Below are 18,107 nucleotides of genomic sequence, written 5' to 3'. Positions count from 1 at the left end.
ATTTATATTCATGCCTTGTTTCAAAATCATTTAAGGCAAAGAGATGAAATTTTTAAAATCCCCAAAGATCTAGATTATTATTCTTGCAACTTAAAATGAGTGTATATTTCTGCTTTGGAGTCTAAGACACCAATAACATATTTTTAAGGCTTTAACTCACTTTTGCTGTGCCTGATCTTTTCCAAGAATTTAAAAGAGATTTCTTTAGAAAAATGAAAGAATATTTTCAATTATACTTTGTACTTGATTTTTTACAAAAGCTGTCATATAAAGCATAGTTTTTATAGTGTCCCACCTTTTTAATACATCAGAAAAATCATTAAAAATTGTCAAGATTGGATTTTCCTAACTTACCCTTTCTACACTAAATGATCAATTGAGTCTATCAGTTGGGATTGCCAGACACTTTAGAAAGAAATAAAAACAATTAATTGGGAAAATTAAAAGCAGCATTATGAATAAACTATGTACTTTTTACTAAACTGTATAACATTAGGCATAGGAACTGAGGCATGGATCATATTATGTCTATTCTGTTTTGACTGTCAATCTTGTCTCACTGGATGGTAGTCAGGGTTCTAGAGGGTTTTTTTGTTTCCTCAATGTCTACTTCTTTGACACCCTTTCTTGTCCTCCTATGAGATGTTTTCCTCCTGAGTCCCTCACTAGGCCTACCAGTTGACCATAAGGCTCTGATCTCTGTGAGTTTATTCAGCATCTGATGCTACTAGTATAAGATCTTCTTACCGTTAACTCTACAGATGATTTTTGCTGTTGCTGCAGGAGTGAAGAGGAGAGTGAACATGTGTTAAGCTCTTCTAGATACGTGGCACACATTATTCATTTAGTCTTCATAGCAACACCATGCAGTAAATTTTATTGTTATCTCATCTCTCTGATTTGCAATCAGTGGCTTAGAGATATTAAATAAGTTGCCCAGTGTTGCTCAGCTAATGGTGGTAGCACTAAGATTTGAACTTAGGTCTGTGAATTCCAAAACCCATACTACAGGCCAGGTCAAACTAAAGGGCAAGCCAGATGGCCTGCTTCCCAGGGGTGCTAATCTATAAAAAGCACAGGACATTACTGGAGTAAATCAGTAATGTGTTGTCAGTTCACTGAGGTTCTCGTACACAAATCTTCACATAGTTATAAACTGATTGCACTGCTACAGAGCTACACTGCTCCTGCAAGTGGAAATCACACTGCCACCAGCACCAGTACTTGCTACCTCAGTTGAGTATTTTTATGAAACACATTGCAGGCTGCACAGTGCAGCTTCAGGCCATGACCCACCAGCCAGGGCACGCTCACATGAGTCTCATAATCCATTCACAGTCAGCTCAGATTCTAAACCCAAAAAATGCTGGTCCAATGCTTGTAATTGGGAATGCATTCAGTTGTAAATAGTTTTCATAATAGCTTCCCAAGAATTTCCTCACTTTGGACAACTACAAGTAATGAAGGAAAGAAATAAATCACGATTCTGGACATTAAAGAAGAGGAAAGCCTCTTATTTTCTAGTCTAAGACTCCTATCATCGCCATCTGACCTCCTTCTGACCACTAGGCAGAAAGACCTCCCATCTTCTCTCCTTTCCCTGTGCATTTGTCCCCATGTCACCTCTTCCTCATCCTGTTTGCTTCATGCTCTCTTCTTCTGCTTTACTGTGAAACACAGGGTCAATCTTGCACATTTCCTTTAGCCTTGTTCTGGAAGGGCACAGCTCAAAGCTCCTCCTTCTCCAAGAAAGTGTTTTCTATCCTTTCCCACATCACAGCACACATGGAAGGAGGTGGTATTTGTGTAGCACACACAGTGGACAAGACTGCTCTGCTGGAAGTGGGAGGGCAATGAGCTTAGAGATTTGGGCTGGCCCAGGCCCTGACTGGTAGACCCAGAAGCCAGGGGGCAAATACCGTGGCACACCTGTTTACTGCCCACAGTCTGCTGCCTGAGAAGCTCTGCCCTGAAGAACACTAGAACTTCCATAACTGTAAGCTGGGCCTAGATCTGATTTTCTCACTTATTGTAAATACATCAAGAAAAATAAAGCAGCAGATATAAGTAACGTGCACTAAATGGGAAATAGGAATTTGAAGTCTAAAATGAAAATATTTGTTTCTGGAGAGAAAAAATAAAACAGATGGGTGGTTGAGAATGAACATGCATTTCATATAACCAATACCTTGTTAAGGTCGTCAACTGAAAATTATAAGAGCTGCCTCTAAAAACATCCATAAAGTATTGCACTAATTTCTTAGTGGCTAAGTTAGATATGAGCAATAAAATAAAGGAAATTATATGGATTTCTATTTGGTCTCCAATTTTTATAAAGCGTTAGAACTTTAATAAATGTTGTCCAGCTTGTGTTAGCCACATCAGAGTTCTGCTTCTGTTTTTTATTTTAAATGTCTATGGTTTCCCTTTAAATTAATCAAAAATGTTCTTCTTATAAAACTATAAGAAGAACTATTTGCTTCCCTGGCTACAAATATTTAGATTACATAATCATTTTTCTTTCCTTCTTAAGGTTGTGGTAAGTGAAAGAGATAATGCATGTAACAGTAGTGACTATATTTATTGAGCACTTACTATGTGACCTGCACTACTCTAAGTATGAAACGTGCATGATATCGTTTAGCCCTCATGAAAACCTCACGAGGTAGGGATCGTCTCTGATAATCTCTATTTTAGAAGGCTAAATCAAGGTTTACAGATGCTAAGGAAATTGCCTGAAGTCACATGGCTACTAAGATGAAGAATTAGTCCTGGAACCCAGTCTCACTGACACCCAAGTTTGTGATCTTACTACATTCTACTTTTACAAAATATTCTTTGAGTTAAAATAGATGTTTTCATTTGGAGAGACACTGAAATAATTGTTTCCTTTTTTTTTTTTTAATACTCCTTAAAAACATAAGCTGGAATCTGCGCTGCCCAGCACCCTAGGGCTCTGTGAAGTTTTTCCATTTGAACAGATGGGGGAGCTTGTAGGCAGCTAATCTTTTCATTCTTTGTGTTCTTAAAAATAGACCCAACGTCTCAGTAATAAGCACCAACATTAACGTTTGTGATTAGTCCTGGTGATGACTAACCAGGACACAGAGTTTAGGAGTTTGGAGATCCTGCCAAACTTAGCGGAAAATGCACATCTAGAAGAAAAGGTGCAAAAGTAGCCCATGGTTCCAGGAAATGGCAGAGGAGTGAGTCCTTCATGTCGTGTTTTGGAAAAATGAGATTTATCAAATGTTTAATAGAAGGCAGTTTGATACAGTGGAAAGAACTCTATGTTGAGAGGCAGACTGACTTGGGTTCAAATATGGCCCCATGAGGGTTTTTGTTTGTTTCATTCACTCTATGCCCAATACAGTGCCCGGTACATAATATGCCCTCAGTATTTTCTGAATGAATGACTAAATGGGTAAATTAATAATTTACTGAACCCTCAATTTTCTTATCGAAGTAATGGGTGTTTCTCAGAAAATGTCAGCTTTAGAGCTTCAAATACACAAAAACACTGTTATAAAACTGTTTCTCTGGCTTCTTCCCATTTCACAAATGATTTCTAGAGGTCTTCAGTTTGTTCCACCTGACTCATAAACACACCATCTACCAGCAGGGCGTGGTGGCTCACGCCTGTAATCCCAGCATTTTGGGAGGCCGAGGCGGGCAGATCACGAGGTCAGGAGAGCAAGACCATCCTGGCTAACATGGTGAAACCCCATCTCCACTAAAAATACAAAAAATTAGCCAGGCGTGGTGGCGGGCACCTGTAGTCCCAGCTACTTGGGAGGCTGAGGCAGGAGAATGGTGTGAACCCAGGAGGTGGAGCTTGCAGTGAGCGGAGATGGCGCCACTGCACTCCAGCCTGGGCGACAGAGCAACACTCCGTCTCAAAAAAAAAAAAAAAAAACACACCATCTACCATCTATCACCTACCACCTGCCAATTTTCTCCCCATTGATACCAGACACCTGCAGAGATACTTCCTGCAGCAATACCCAGGTGATAAGCAAACTACCCAAGGCGATGGTGATGCCACCAGCCTTACTCTACCACCTCCCAGCAGCTGCACCTGTCCCCAGGTGAAAGGCACCAACTATCAGTAAATGTCCCAAAGGAAACAGAGGCCACATTCAGATTGAGATAAGTTAAAAAAGGATTATATAGAAAGGGACTACAATGCTGAGCGCAGTGGCTCACACCTGTAATCCCAGCACCTTGGGAAGCTGAGGCGGGTGGATCACTTGAGGGCAGGAGTTCAAGACCAGCCTGGCCAGCAGGACAAAACTCCATCTCTACTAAAAATACAAAAACTAGCCATGCATGGTGGCAGATGCCTGTAATCCTAGTTTCTTAGGAGGCTGAGGCAGGAGAATCACTTGAACCCGGGAGGCAGAAGTTGCAGTGAGCTGAGATCATGCCTTTGCACTCCAGCCTGGGTGACAGAGCCAGACTTGGTCTCAAAAAAAAAAAAAAAGGAGACTATAATTTGGGATAGGATTAGAGGGAGACTATAATTTGGGATAGGATTAGACCACAAAAGATAGTATAGTACCCCAGGCTAGTAACAGGAGAGTCATCAACACCCCAGGCTGGAAGAGACAGTGGGTGCAAACAGTTATGGGAACTGGAAAGGGAAAATTCTGTAAGCTGTGTCTCAGTTTAAAAGCTGGAGCCTTTTGGCAGTTTTTCCTGTCACCCCCAGTCCAACTTTGGCCCTCTTCATTTGAGTGGAGACTGGACTTTGCCTTATTCCTATGGCAACTCTCACTCTGAATCTGTCCTGTGTGTCTCCCTGCCAGACTGAGAGGAGGGGCTGATTATACCCTTTCACCTTTGTGTTTCCAGTAGCAAGCCCAAGACCAACACAAACTAGACTTTCAAACCAGGTATGAATGGTTGAATAAGTGGATGAATGAAGGAACGCCTGTCCTAATGTGCAAAAAAGAAAAACATATTCAAAGCCTCACCCATGTTTCTTATCCAAAACAGAAACATTGTTCTCTTTAAATTGATGCAGTACATTTTCCTAATAAAAAGTTTTGAAAAGCAAAAGCAGGTCAGGCCCAGTGGCTTTCACCTGTAATTCCAACACTTTGGGAGCCAAGGCAAGAGGATCGATTGAGCCCAGGAGTTTGGAAACAGCCTGGACAATAAAGCAAGACTTTCATCTCTACACATTAAAAAAATTAACTGGGTGCAGTGACGCATGCCTCTAGTCCCAGCTACTTGGGGGGCTGAATTGGAGGATTGTCTGAGCCCGAGTTCGAGGCTGCAGTGAGCTATGATTGTACCATTGCACTCCAGCCTGGGCAATGGAGCGAGTTGCTGAGGAAAAAAAAAAAAAGAAAGAAAACAGATGTGCTTAAATTAAAAGTAGCTCTTACTCCTTTCCCACCAGGCCCTACATGTAACAAAGTGCTAAAGTATATCTCCTCTGACTTCTTTACATATAATTATATGTACTTTAAAAAACATATTAGTTATACACATTGTTCTAAAAATACAATGGAGATATTTTTCTCTAGCCTTACATACAGATTTGACCTTATTATTTTTAATTGCTGCACAGAGTTGTGCCTTTCCAAGCTGGACACTGAAAGCAGAAACCAGAAAAGAAATGATGTAGGCTCAGAAGTGAGGCTTGAGCTCATCACCTCCCAGCTGCAATTCCAGGCACGTTAATATCTGTATGCCTCATTCTTCATCATCTGCAATAGCCTTATCCCACAGAAGTGCTGGGAGAACTGAGTGAAGAATGTATCGATGTTGCTGGTATGTTGTAAGTGCTTACTGAATACTAGCCATTGCTATAATATTCTTTTATTCCCTAAACATTGTAAACAAGTAAAGGTGAGTGACAAATTAGGACAAATATTCATAAAACATATGATGGGCAAAAATTATTATTACTAGGAGGAAGAGAATACTCCATTAGAAAAAAGAAGTCCTGGCATAGTGGTTCATGCCCGTAATCCCAGCTACTAGAAAGGATATGGCAGGAGAATTGCTGAAGCCCAGGAGTCCAAGTTTAGAGTGAGCCATGATCGCATCACTAACTCCTGCCTGGGCTCTGCCCTTAACCCATTTATGCCGGAGGTTGCAATTTTTTGAATTTTTTCAATCAGACCTTGGCAATGACCTTTAGCAGTAGGATATAAATAACTCCCATATGCTTAGCGTTCCAATAATGGAACGCTAGGCATAAATAATTCGGTTGTTCTCAGATACATTCTAAACATTCCTTAGCCTCAGTTTAATAAATGAGGAAATCAGCCTAATTTTCTTCTGCTAAAACTTGCCATTGCCTTTTAACTCCACAACCAGTGAGAACTTAAGTTCTTACACAAAACTTCAAATTTGCTAGTTCCTGAGAATAAATCCTTGTGGTAGCTTAGAGAAGGGGTCTCTTCTTATTCACTACGGATGATGTAAAATTTGCATTCCATTATCTAAGGTGAATAATTTGAAACATCAAATTATTCAAATATAAATAAAATACAACCATTTTCCAAAGTTCAAATCTTGATACTTATTTCCCTTCAACTCGAGAGCCTTCTACGCTCTCTTCTCCCCATCATCTCTCTGCAGAAGACTGTCTGGTATTTTCCTGATATCTATTTCTGCCTCCTGTGGGATGTTTTACTGGTATTTTAAACCAAATAAATGCTAAACTGAGCTTATCATCCCACCTCCTCCGTTACTCACCAAATTTACTTCTTTAAATTTAACCTATTTCCTTATTTTTACCTTTGCATTAATAGCATCTTCTCCCAAGTAACCAAGCTTAAAATCTCGCTCCTCTTTTATTCCTTTTTTCCCCATCCTACTAACCCCTCATCTGAATCTTCAAATCCATTTTACTCATACAATGTGACCTACATTCATCTACACTTTTCCGTCTCCTTGCCAGGATCCCCCATCCTCAAGGTTAATCTTCCTATGGTACCATTTGGATCAATCTTTGGCTCAAAATTATTCGAGGACTCCCTCAACAAATATTATGTCAAAAAATATTTCTTTAAGTATTTAGAGTCCTCCGTGATACTGGCCCATCAAACAATTTTTGCTTTGTCTCTTATTACTTGCCAATATACAGACTACCTTTAAGTTCAGCACAACTATTTACTGTTCCTTAGACATTCATTCCCTGATGTGCTTTTGCTCATGCTTTTCCTTCCAGGTGAAATACTGTTCCCCTAATCTGCTTCTGTTAATGTCCTATCCAGATCAAATGCTGTCTCTTCCATGAAGTCTTCCCAGGTTCCCACACCAAACATGAATCCTTTCTTTCTTTTAATATGATTTCAACTTTTATTTTAGATTCAGGGGATACATGTGCAGGTTTGTTACCTGGGTATATTGTGTGATGCTGAGGTTTGGGATACCATTGATTCCATCACCCAGGTACTAAGCACAGTACCCAATAGTTAGTTTTTCAACCCTTCCCCACCTCCATCACTCCTCCCTCCAGTGGTCTTCAGTGTCGATTGTTTCCATCTTTATGTTCATGTGTACCCAATGTTTAGCTCCCACTTATAACTGAGAACATGTAGAATTTGGTTTATGTTCCTGGATTAATTTGCTTAGGATAATGGCCTCTAGCTGCATCTGTGTTCCTACAAAGGACATGGTTTCATTTTTTCATGGCTGCATAGTATTCCATGGTGTATATGTACCACATTTTCTTTATCCAATCCACTATTGATGGGCACCTAGGTTGATTTCATGTCTTGCTATTGTGAATAGTGCTGCAATGAACATATGAGTGCATATGTCTTTTTGGTAGAACAATTTCTTTCTTTTGGATATATACACTGTAACAGGATTGCTGGGTTGAGTGGAACTTCCGTTCTAAGTTTTTTGAGAAATCTTCAAACTGCTTTCCACAGTGGCTGAACTAATTTACATTCCCACCAACAGTGTATAAGCATTCCCTTTCCTCCATGGCCTCGCGAGCATGTGCTGTTTCGACTTTTAGTAACAGCCATTCTAACTGGCATGAGATGCTATCTCATTGTGGTTTTGATATGAATTTCTCGATAATTATTGATGTTGAGCATTTTTTCATGTGTTTGCTGACAGCTTCCTTTGAGAAGTGTCTGTTCACATCTTTTGTCCATTTTTTAATGAGGTTATTTGTTTTTGCTTGTTCAATTGTTTAAGTTCCTTATAGATTCTGGATATTAACCCTTTTGAATGCACAGTTTGCAAATATTTTCTCCTGTTCTGTAGGTCATCTGTTTACTTTGTTGATGGTTTCTTGAAGCTCTTTAGTTTAACTAGGTCCCACTTGTCAATTTTTCTTTTTGTTTTTTTTTTTTTTGCAGTTACTTTTGAGGGCTTAGTCATTAATTCCTTCCCAGAGCTGATGTCTAGAATGGTGTTTCCTAGGCTTCCTTTCTTTTTTATCTGTGCCAATCCTATGGGAATTTTCATTACTCCTCATTCTTTTAAGAGTCAAAGAACGTAAACAACTATAAGCAAATTTAGTATTTATATCCCTGTTATGCAATAAAGACAAAACAAAAGCCAGGAAGGTGAAGTAATTTGCCAAATATCATATAGGCTGGCAAAGTCAAGACTAGAAATGTCTGAGAATCAGGCACAGTGGCTCACGCCTGTAATCCCAGCACTTTGGGAGGCCGAAGTAGGCGGATCACCTGAGGTCGGGAGTTCAAGACCAGCCTGACTGACATGGAGAAACCCCATCTCTACTAAAAATACAAAATTAGCCAGGTGTGGTGGTGCATGCCTGTAATCCCAGCTACTCAGGAGGCTGAGGCAGGAGAATTGCTTGAACCCGGGAGGCGGAGGTTGTGGTGAGCGGAGATCGTGCCACTGCACTCCAGCCTGGATGACAAAGAGTGACCCCATCTAAAAAAAATAAAAACAAAAAAAAAAAAAAAGAAAGAAAGAAATAAGTAGAATGTAATTTTTCATGTCATAAACATAAAATGTACCTAGGCACTTTTCTACCTTTCTTTTGCACAGGTGTGAGTATATGCATACATAACTGCCTGTTCAGCCTACATAACCCACACATACATACACAATGTACTCACACCACAGCTATCTTTGCAAAATAGGTAACTGCAACTCCAGAAGAACATTCTCTGATAGTGGTGAAAATTGTCATTTATTATTATGACGATTATGATTGTGATTGCTACTGTCATTATTAAAGTCCAGATCTGATGCTTGGCTTTTTTTTTTTTTTTTTTTTTGTAATATAGTTGTAAACAATGAATACAGATTTTTAAAACAAAGGATCAAGGTAGTAGCTATGTATGACAGCTAAAAATTCCTGTTTCTAAATAGCTCTCAGTAGGGGATAAAAAGCAATTGATAGCTCTCTTTGGGACAAACGTACCAAGATAGCATGTCTACACTATCTATATTAGTACCTGGTCTTCTTAGCCATCTGTCAAAGAAACAGACTGACTTCAACCAACAGTTTCCATCAAACTCATTTTCTAGACAAAGAAACTGAGGCTTGACAGAGAATGAAGTATAGGCTTGGTGAGAGAGCATTCTGAGCTCCGTAATTCACTTAGCCTCTGGGCTCCTGCACCCCTCATCCTTTTTATTCTCAGTGTTTCAGGGCATTGTTCCTTCAGTTTGCACTGGGTTGGTTGGAGGTAAGCACCACAGGTTTGATTAATACAGCAATTTGCATCTCAAGGCATCGCTCGATAAATACAGTGCAATGAAAGGCTACTCTCTCACCAGCCAATTTCCCCCCCTGGGCTGACTTTAGAAGCTCATTGATGTCACTTCCTTCCTCAGTCAGCAAGTGAATTTTCTTTAATTCTCAAGACCAGCTGTCCATGCTGTCAACAGAAAGTTATTAAAATTCCTTTAAAGTGAATAAAAATAGCCTAAAAGCAAATGTACTTGGAAACAGGAAAGAATCAGTATGCAAAGTCCACAAACCTCTGAGCAAAATAATGTTGATCCAACCAGAGATTTCAAACATTGTATATTCAAGTTGCTAGAAAAAAATAAGTAAAAGATGCTAAGCCACATACTTCTTAATCTTTTATTAGCAAAGGCTTACACAGTTAAAATGTATCCCCCTAAATTTCATTCCGCCTTTTCAAGTATGATTTGAATAAATTTGAGAATGACTTAAGTTTTCGTTAAGTGGGATTCCCTCCTCTTTTCTTGCATAGGCCAGAGAATATTTTCATCTCCACCAGGCTAAGGCTATCCATAAGCAAGAGACAAACATTATCATTAGCAGAATCATAACCACTAGGACCACAAAAATAATATAATTGTGTGTGTGTTTATATATATATAATTGTATATTATATATATATAATTGTATATATGTACACAATTATATTATTTTTGTGATCCTAGTGGTTATAATTGTGTATATATGTATATATGATATAATTATATATAAGATATATGTATATTTGTATATATGATATAATTGTGTGTGTGTGTGTGTGTACATATATATATATATATATATTTTTTTTTTTTTTTTGAGACAGAGTCTCACTCTGTCACCCAGGCTGGAGTGCAGGGGCGCAATCTCAGCTCACTGTAACCTCTGCCTCCTGGATTCAAGCAATTCTCCTGCCTCAGCCTCCCAAGTAGCTGGGACTACAGGTGTGCGCCACCACACCCAGCTAATTTTTAGTAGAGACAGGGTTTAGTATTTTTAGTAGAGACAGGGTTTTACCATGTTGGCCAGGCTGGTCTTGAACTCCTAGCCTTGTGATCCACCCGCCTCAGCCTCCCAAAGTGCTGGGAGTACGGGCATGAATCACCACACCTGGCCCTATAATTATATATTTTAATTTATTGGAATTTTACTAGCTCAAGGGAAGAGGTAATTTTTTCTCATATTTAAATGGCTATAACTCACAGAAATGAACTATGTGGCTCCTGAGTCCCCCTGATCCTCAGCTGACTGCCTGACCTCAGTCACTGGAAGATTGCCCTGTTACCTTCTGAATCAGCCCTTGCTTTATCCTTCAGGCCCCCAGCAGCTGAGCTCCTGCCTTCTTTCCTGAGTTGTACATGACCTGGTACCCAAGTCCCTCCAAAGCATGGATATGTTCCTTACCACCAATAGTCACCTGCCTCTTCCTTATTTGGACAGATGTCATGAATGCTGGACTCCCTCTGATCTTTCGCCAAGGAAACTTGTATCCAGCCTGTCTTGTCATCCCCAGATACACCCCAAGCTTGTGTCTTGGGTTCTTCTCCAGTGCCTGGGCTCTCAATTTCAGCCTGCACTTGTGCTGTCCAGCCTACCCAAGGCTTCCTTGCTACACACACTGCATAAAGCAATTAAAAGAAAGTGCGTATATTTAGCATAGCTGTGCCCAAAAAAACTATTTGAGTAAATAGTTTAGTGGAAAAATGGTAGAAATTTGGGTAAATTCAAACTAAAAGGACAAGTATAATGTGGTTAATCATCAGGAAAACTGCAAATCATGATCTTGTAAGTTATCTAGAATTAATTCTCAGTCCTTCACTTCAGTTCCCATAATTTGGAGCACACTGTATTCCTAATACAGAACTATGATGGTATAGATGTGTAAAATACAAAAAAAAACCCGGAATTCTGATATAATTCCTGTTATTGAGATGCTTAAACATTTTGGAAAATCAATTGGGAGCGAATATGAAAAGGGCTGCTATCACAAACAAAGCATTTGATACGGTCCAGAATTCATCAGCAGTCAAACTCAGGCCCTAATATCATCCATCTAATGATTTTTAACCCATGTACCTTTTATTTCATGAGCAAACCAGGGCCAGGAGCAGCTGCCCTCAATATGCTGGAGGCTAGTGCAAGGCTTCACCCACTGCGATCAATATATATATTGAACACTGTAAGTGTTCAATACATATATTTATGGAATAATTGATAGTGGTCTCAGTATCACTGAGCTGGGTCCTTAGGATACATTAAACAAAATGAATATAGTCCCTGGCCTCAAGGAGCTTACATTATAGAATAGGAAACAAGCAAAAAAGTAACCAGATCTACAAATAAAATAATTGCAAGTTGTGGTAAGTGCTATGAAAGAAACAAATAACAGGCTGAGATCAAGAATCACAAGAAGAGATGGGGTGACCAGGGAAGAACTCCTGAGATCTTAATATTAAAGTCAGACTTGAAAAATATGAAAGAACAAGACCTGAAAAATTGGAGAGAGAAGACAACAGCATGTGCAAAAGACAAGAGGCCAAAAAGGACCAGAAATGACATAAGACCAGAGTAGATGGAGGGTAGAAAGGAAGGGAAACAGACAGCAAGGCTAGGTTGTAGAGGTGGTAGGAAAGAAGCAGTTGGTGCAAGGTCTACAAGATGAAGAAAGGAACTTGGAGAGAGCCAGAATGGCAACTGGGAGACTCCAGAAGGCTAACAGCATAATCCAGGGAAGACAGGTTGATGGGCTCAACAAATTCGGGGCTGTGGTTAGACACCATGCATTGTAGATATATTCTGAAGACACTGAAACACTGTCCTGCTACCCATGGATTTCTCTGAGTCCCTGTTCCCCACCCTGTCATTGGCCCCTTGAGCTATTTCCTGGTCCTGTGCCTTTTCATAAGCAATGGCTACCTCTCTGTGCTTCTTTGAGAGGTAAGGACAGGGCCCCAGTTTGCTGAATGACCAAATCTGCCCTGTTTCAGATCACCATATTGGCCCTCTTTCCTAGATTCTCAGATTCCTTATTAAAATACAATTTGATGGTGAAAAGTGGGGGATGTGATACTCCAGAACTCCATAGTTCTGGAATATGAAATTACTCTACATGTGCAGATATATAATGGGCATATTTGCACCCCAGGAAAGAGGAATAGATTCATAATCTCATCTCCTTTTCCTTGCCCCATTTCAAGACTTCACATGTGGCACCTTCAAAACAGTTCAAGCACCCCTACAGAAGGGGTCATGCTAAATGTAGGTGATAGTACAGAAAGAGACAATGTCATGGAAAAGGGGAGAACAGAGCCAGCCAGTTCTTTGGGAGAAAGGAGCAGGCTAATTGGGAGCAATGGTCTTGTTCACAGTTGGATCTCCAGAACTTTGTACCCATCCATATATGACACCTGACAGCTGATCAAACAGTATTTGTTGGAATAAATGAATAAATAAAGTCAGGTACAACTCTTTCTAATCTTTATTCCCTGTATTCATTTGTTACCAATTTCTCTCAAACATTTCTTCAACAGGCTGTCTTTGATTTTCTTCATCTTCCTTCTCATTTCTACCTCCCTAGTCTAGGCCCCAACACATCACTTACTTTATGCACCCCACCAATGCCTCCTAGATATTCTCCAATTTCTCCCCCTATTCTGAGCAATTTATTTACCAGTTTAATCTTCCTTTATAACCCACCTCTGCTGAAAAAACCATAATTGCCCCCCAAATTGTCTATCGCTTTAAACATAAAGCAATTGACCCAGACCTGCCTGGGCAATACTGTTTCCCTTTAAACCCTCTCCCCTAGTTAGGGTACTCATCACCATTATTCTCCCCAACTTCTATCCATTTTTGAAGACCTAATTCAAATTCCACCTTCTAATTATTCTGATTCCTGTTACAAAGATAGGTCCTATCTCTGAACTTATTTTTAAGTTCTTAAACTCACCGTATCTCTAGAATTTGCTCAAACATGCAAAACAGATATCCAATAGATAGTACAATACAGATATCCATATTCAAGAGATATTCTTGAACTCCATGAAGTGAAAGGCTAATAATAAATCAATTAAAATCATGGTCCCTGGTTGTTCAAGACATATTCCTGCAAAATGGCAGCATACCTCTTGGAAACCTACTTGTTCCCCAAGACCAATCATATTGGTTGTTCCCCCTCTGTGTGCCCACAGCTTGCTATCCATAACTCTATGAAAACACTTCTCAGGAGGCACTGCAGTTTATCTTCACTTATCTCTCTCTGCCACCTGACCCTGACCTCCTTGAGGGCAAGCACCCTGCTGTATCATCTTTGCATGCCCAGCACTTAGGAGGTATCTGACACAGTGAAGGTATTATATTTTTTGGAATGAATATACTATACTATAAGATATTAAACTTACATTTTTAGTTCTTTAAGTTAGAGAAAATGACTACACAGCTAATGAGTCTGTGGTTTTGAGGGACTAGTAACTTACCGAGAGAAGCCTACATCCAAGAAATTATTTCACACATTAGAGCCTATGGTTCAAAATAAACTTTCACAAGGTGGTAAAAGATACACCCAGGTACCAAGTGCTGCTGGATGGACTGGTTCTCTAGGGTTTATACCAATTGTCAGAGCCCCAAATGACTGTTCATTGCAGGAAATAAGATTTCCCTCCGGTAAAAGCTATGGTGCAAAGGCAGTCTCTATGTACAAAATCCCCACCATAAACAATTGTTGATGTCCCAATTGCCCAGGAGTCCTACCTGCCTGAGGACATAGTTGGTGGAGTTGAGATCCACAATGGGGATTGTAAAATAAAGGTTTCCAACACCCTGGAAAGCCGACTGGATCTCAGGCCAGCAGATGATGCCAGAAGTCCAGGGAGCCTTGTTTGGTCCAAATGCCAACAGCTTTTGGGAGGTGAAGTCCATCCCTAGCCCTCCTGCTATGATGTGGAAGCTTCTGATATTTGAAGACACAAGAATGTCTAAGTGGCTTCCTCTTTGCTGTTCCTGTATTGCTCTGTCTTTATCAGTGGATGCCCCTCTGTCACTAATGTCCTTGCCTAATTGCTAACAATGGGAGAGAGTGTCATGTAATATGATCAGGAACCCATCTCTAGTTTATCTCAAAGTATCACAGCTCCAGTTGGTTCTGCAGCACTAGGTGATGGGAGCAGATGGTGGCTGCATGCACTTCACCAAGCTCTTCCTCTGGCTCCCAACAACCTAGTCTAGAGGTGATGTGTATGGTGTTCTCTGCCCTGAAGTCTCTGCTCTTGAGATTTAAGACACAGGTGGCACATCGTTCCTTCCAGCAGTAGTAGCTTCACTGTCACTGTTTGGGCCTAGATATTTTCCTCATCTATAAATGTGATTTAAAATCTAAGCCATGAATATGCTTTATTTATTAAAACAAAAGATTTATGTTGACTTAATTATAACTTTTTATGTAAGGCACTACAAATTTATGGTTTGAGAGAGTAAAGTTCCTACTGAGAAACCTGAGTTTCTCAGGTTTCTGAGAAAAGAAGTATTTTCCAAATCCCTTTGACCAAAAAAAAAAAAAAAGACTTTGAGCTACAGATAGACTCTTGCAGATCTATGCATGGCTGCAGAAGTTCTATCAGCCTCCTGCCATTTTCCCTTTTTTCTGTGTGTTGGCATTTTTCTGAAATGCAGAATCATAGCTGCTCTTAGATTCTCAAAGGGGCCTGTTACCTGAAAGAGGTTTAGAACCACTGCTTTAAACTGTTTAGGCAGCAAAAAAACTTTCCCTAGAATTTTAATCAGTTCGGAGTGATTAATCAAACAACTTACAATGAGAAGAATTAATGAGTCTCACTGCAAAGTTTGGAGAATTTGAGGCAGTTGTCCTGGAATTATAAATCTTAGAGAAATAGGTCCTTCCCCACCCAGGTTGATGATGGTGGGTTGGGGCTGTTTCTACAAATTTTATTCCTGAAGCTCATGAATGCACAGAAGTGTCTCAACACCACCTTCATCATAAGATGAGCCAACAATGTCCACAGCCTCCCTCTGCAGTTCATTCTGCTTTGTTTTGTGAAGACACAATGAGATTAAAATTTAAGAAATCTGGGATAACTCTCCACTTAATCTGCCAGTCAGACAACTTTGTCAAATGTTTTTACTTTTTCCCCTTTCTAATCCTCTAACCAAAAGCTGGAGGGACAAGACCCAAATATGAGACAAAAAAGACTAGTTTTATCCTGAAAGTCAGCTTTAAAAAAAAATTTCTTTCAACAATTTTTGCAGAACAAGTGGTTCTTGGTTACATGGATAAGTTCTTCAGTGGTGATTCTGAGATTTTGGTGGACTCATCACCTAAGCAATGTACACGGTACCCCATATGTAGTCTTTTATCCCTCACCCTCCCTCAACTCTTCCCCCTGAGTCCCTCAAGTCCATTACATCATTCCTATACCTTTGCATCCTCATAGCTTAGCTCCCACTTATAAATGAGAACATGTGATATTTGGTTTTCCGTTCCTGACTTACTTCACTTAGGATAATGGCCTCTAGCTCCATCCAAGTTGTTGCAAATGCCATTGTTCCATTCCATTTTATGGCTGAGTAGTATTCCACGGTGTATGTACACCACATTTTCTTTATCCACTTATTGCTTGATGGGCATTTAGGTTGGTTCTACATTTTTGCAATTGTGAATTGTGCTGCTAAAAACCTGCATGTTCATAGTCTTTTTTATGTAATGAAAGTTTGCTTTTCCATGTCTTAAGAGTAGCTATGTTGTTCCTTAGAATGCTGGCTGTCCTTTCACCCATAGACCATGAAAATTTGGACAAGTTTCTGCATATATTTGAGCCCTGGTCACATCATCTTTAAAAAAATAGGAGGAATAATCTCTACTTTTCAGGGTAGTTCCAAGGACATAATGTCTGTGAGGTATGTTGCCTAGGCCCAAGACACAGCAGTTACTCAGCAGCAGTGTGCTTTCCTCCTTGTCCCTTGAGGAACAGCTGAGAAAAAGCATAAGAACTTGTTTGAATTCATTTCCTTTTGCTGCTGTAAGAAATCACCAAAAACTTTGTGGCTTAAAACAACACAAATTTGCGCATCTTACAATTCTAAAGGTCAGAGTTCAGATGGGCCTCATCAGACTAAAATCAGGATATCAGCAAGGGTGCGTTCCTTTGCAGGGCTCTAGGAGTCATCTATGTCCTTCCCTTTTCCAGTTTCCAGAGGTTGCCCACAGTCCTTGGCTCACAGCCCACTTCAGCAATGGCATCACTCCGACCCCTGCTGCTACTGCCACCTTGCCTTCTCTCTGCTGTAAACTCTCCTGCCCCTTTATTATAAGGACTCTTATGATCACACTGGATGTGTCCAGATAAGCTTCCCATCCACAGATCCTTAACTGAATCACATCTGCAAAGTCCCTTTGTCATGAAAGGTCCTGTATTCACAGGCTGATTAGGATGTGGACATGTTGGGGGCCATTATTTGATCTGCCATAATTGTCATGTCAGCTTCTGTAACCTACAGGTAACTTCCTCTTTATTACAGGCACAAGCCTCACTTACTAACTTGCTCTTCATTTTTTTTTCTTCTCCCATTGTATCTTTTTGTTTGTTTGTTTGTTTGTTTTTAGACAGGGTCTTGCTATGTTTCTAGGACTAGCCTTGAACTCAAGGGCTCAATTAATCCTCCTACCTCAGTCTCTTGAGTAGCTAGGACTACAGGCACATGCAACCACATCCAGCTAATTAAAAAAAAAAGTAGAGATGAGGGCTTGCTGTATTCTCATTGTATGTTTAATAATGCTATCATCTGCCAGATTCCCTAATAAAAACCTGAGGGTTGTCCTTGCTTCCTGCTCCTGTATTTCCCACATTCAATCAATCTCCAGAACCTACCTCAGAAATACCACCTGCTCCTGGCGTCCCTCCCTTCCCATTCTCACTGCCTGGGCTCAAGTCCTCACCCCTCCTGCCTGGACACAGCACATGCTCATTGCTGTCTTCACCACCCACCTCTACTACCCCTTCAACCCATCTCCACACCACCACTCAACTCATCTTTCTCAAGAACTGCTTTGGCCACCTCATCCTCATCTGAAAGACCTTTGCTGGCATCCTTCTGCCTGCAAAGCCTCCAATATCACCCCAAGTCACAACCTCCAAAGGCTGGGCCCCTTCCCTCTTCCCACATTCCATCCCCATACCTGCTAAAGTGTATGCGTGTATTATATAAGCCACTCAGAACTTCTCACGATTCACCCACACACACCCTACACTTACCTGCCTCTTAGATTTCTTTACTTGTCCTGCCCCAAATACCTGGAGTGCCCCTCTCTTATCCTTTACCTGAAAAATTCATTCTTATTTCATTCAATCCTCACAAATTTGGGAAGGGGTGGATATTGTTAACCCTTTGTTATAGATAGGCAAACAAG

General features: G+C 40.3%; 1 protein-coding gene and 1 long non-coding RNA gene across 7 annotated transcripts in view; one reads left to right on the top strand and one right to left on the bottom strand.

Moving 5' to 3' along the window:
* CHST9 (carbohydrate sulfotransferase 9) overlaps nt 1-18,107 on the top strand; it is a 278,955-nt gene that overhangs the window by 214,301 nt on the left and 46,547 nt on the right. The gene's annotated exons all lie outside the window — the stretch shown is intronic.
* LOC129051526 (uncharacterized) lies at nt 8,307-11,367 on the bottom strand. The gene is made up of 2 exons (XR_008515882.2): nt 11,093-11,367; nt 8,307-8,883 (listed from the first exon to the last, which is right to left on the bottom strand). It is a non-coding gene; the product is annotated as an uncharacterized LOC129051526 (long non-coding RNA).

Source organism: Pongo abelii, chromosome 17, assembly GCF_028885655.2.
Source record: "Pongo abelii isolate AG06213 chromosome 17, NHGRI_mPonAbe1-v2.0_pri, whole genome shotgun sequence".
Lineage (NCBI taxonomy): Eukaryota > Metazoa > Chordata > Mammalia > Primates > Hominidae > Pongo > Pongo abelii.
The sequence above is the reverse complement of the archived record's forward strand: the minus strand, read 5'-3'. Positions and strand labels throughout refer to the sequence as shown.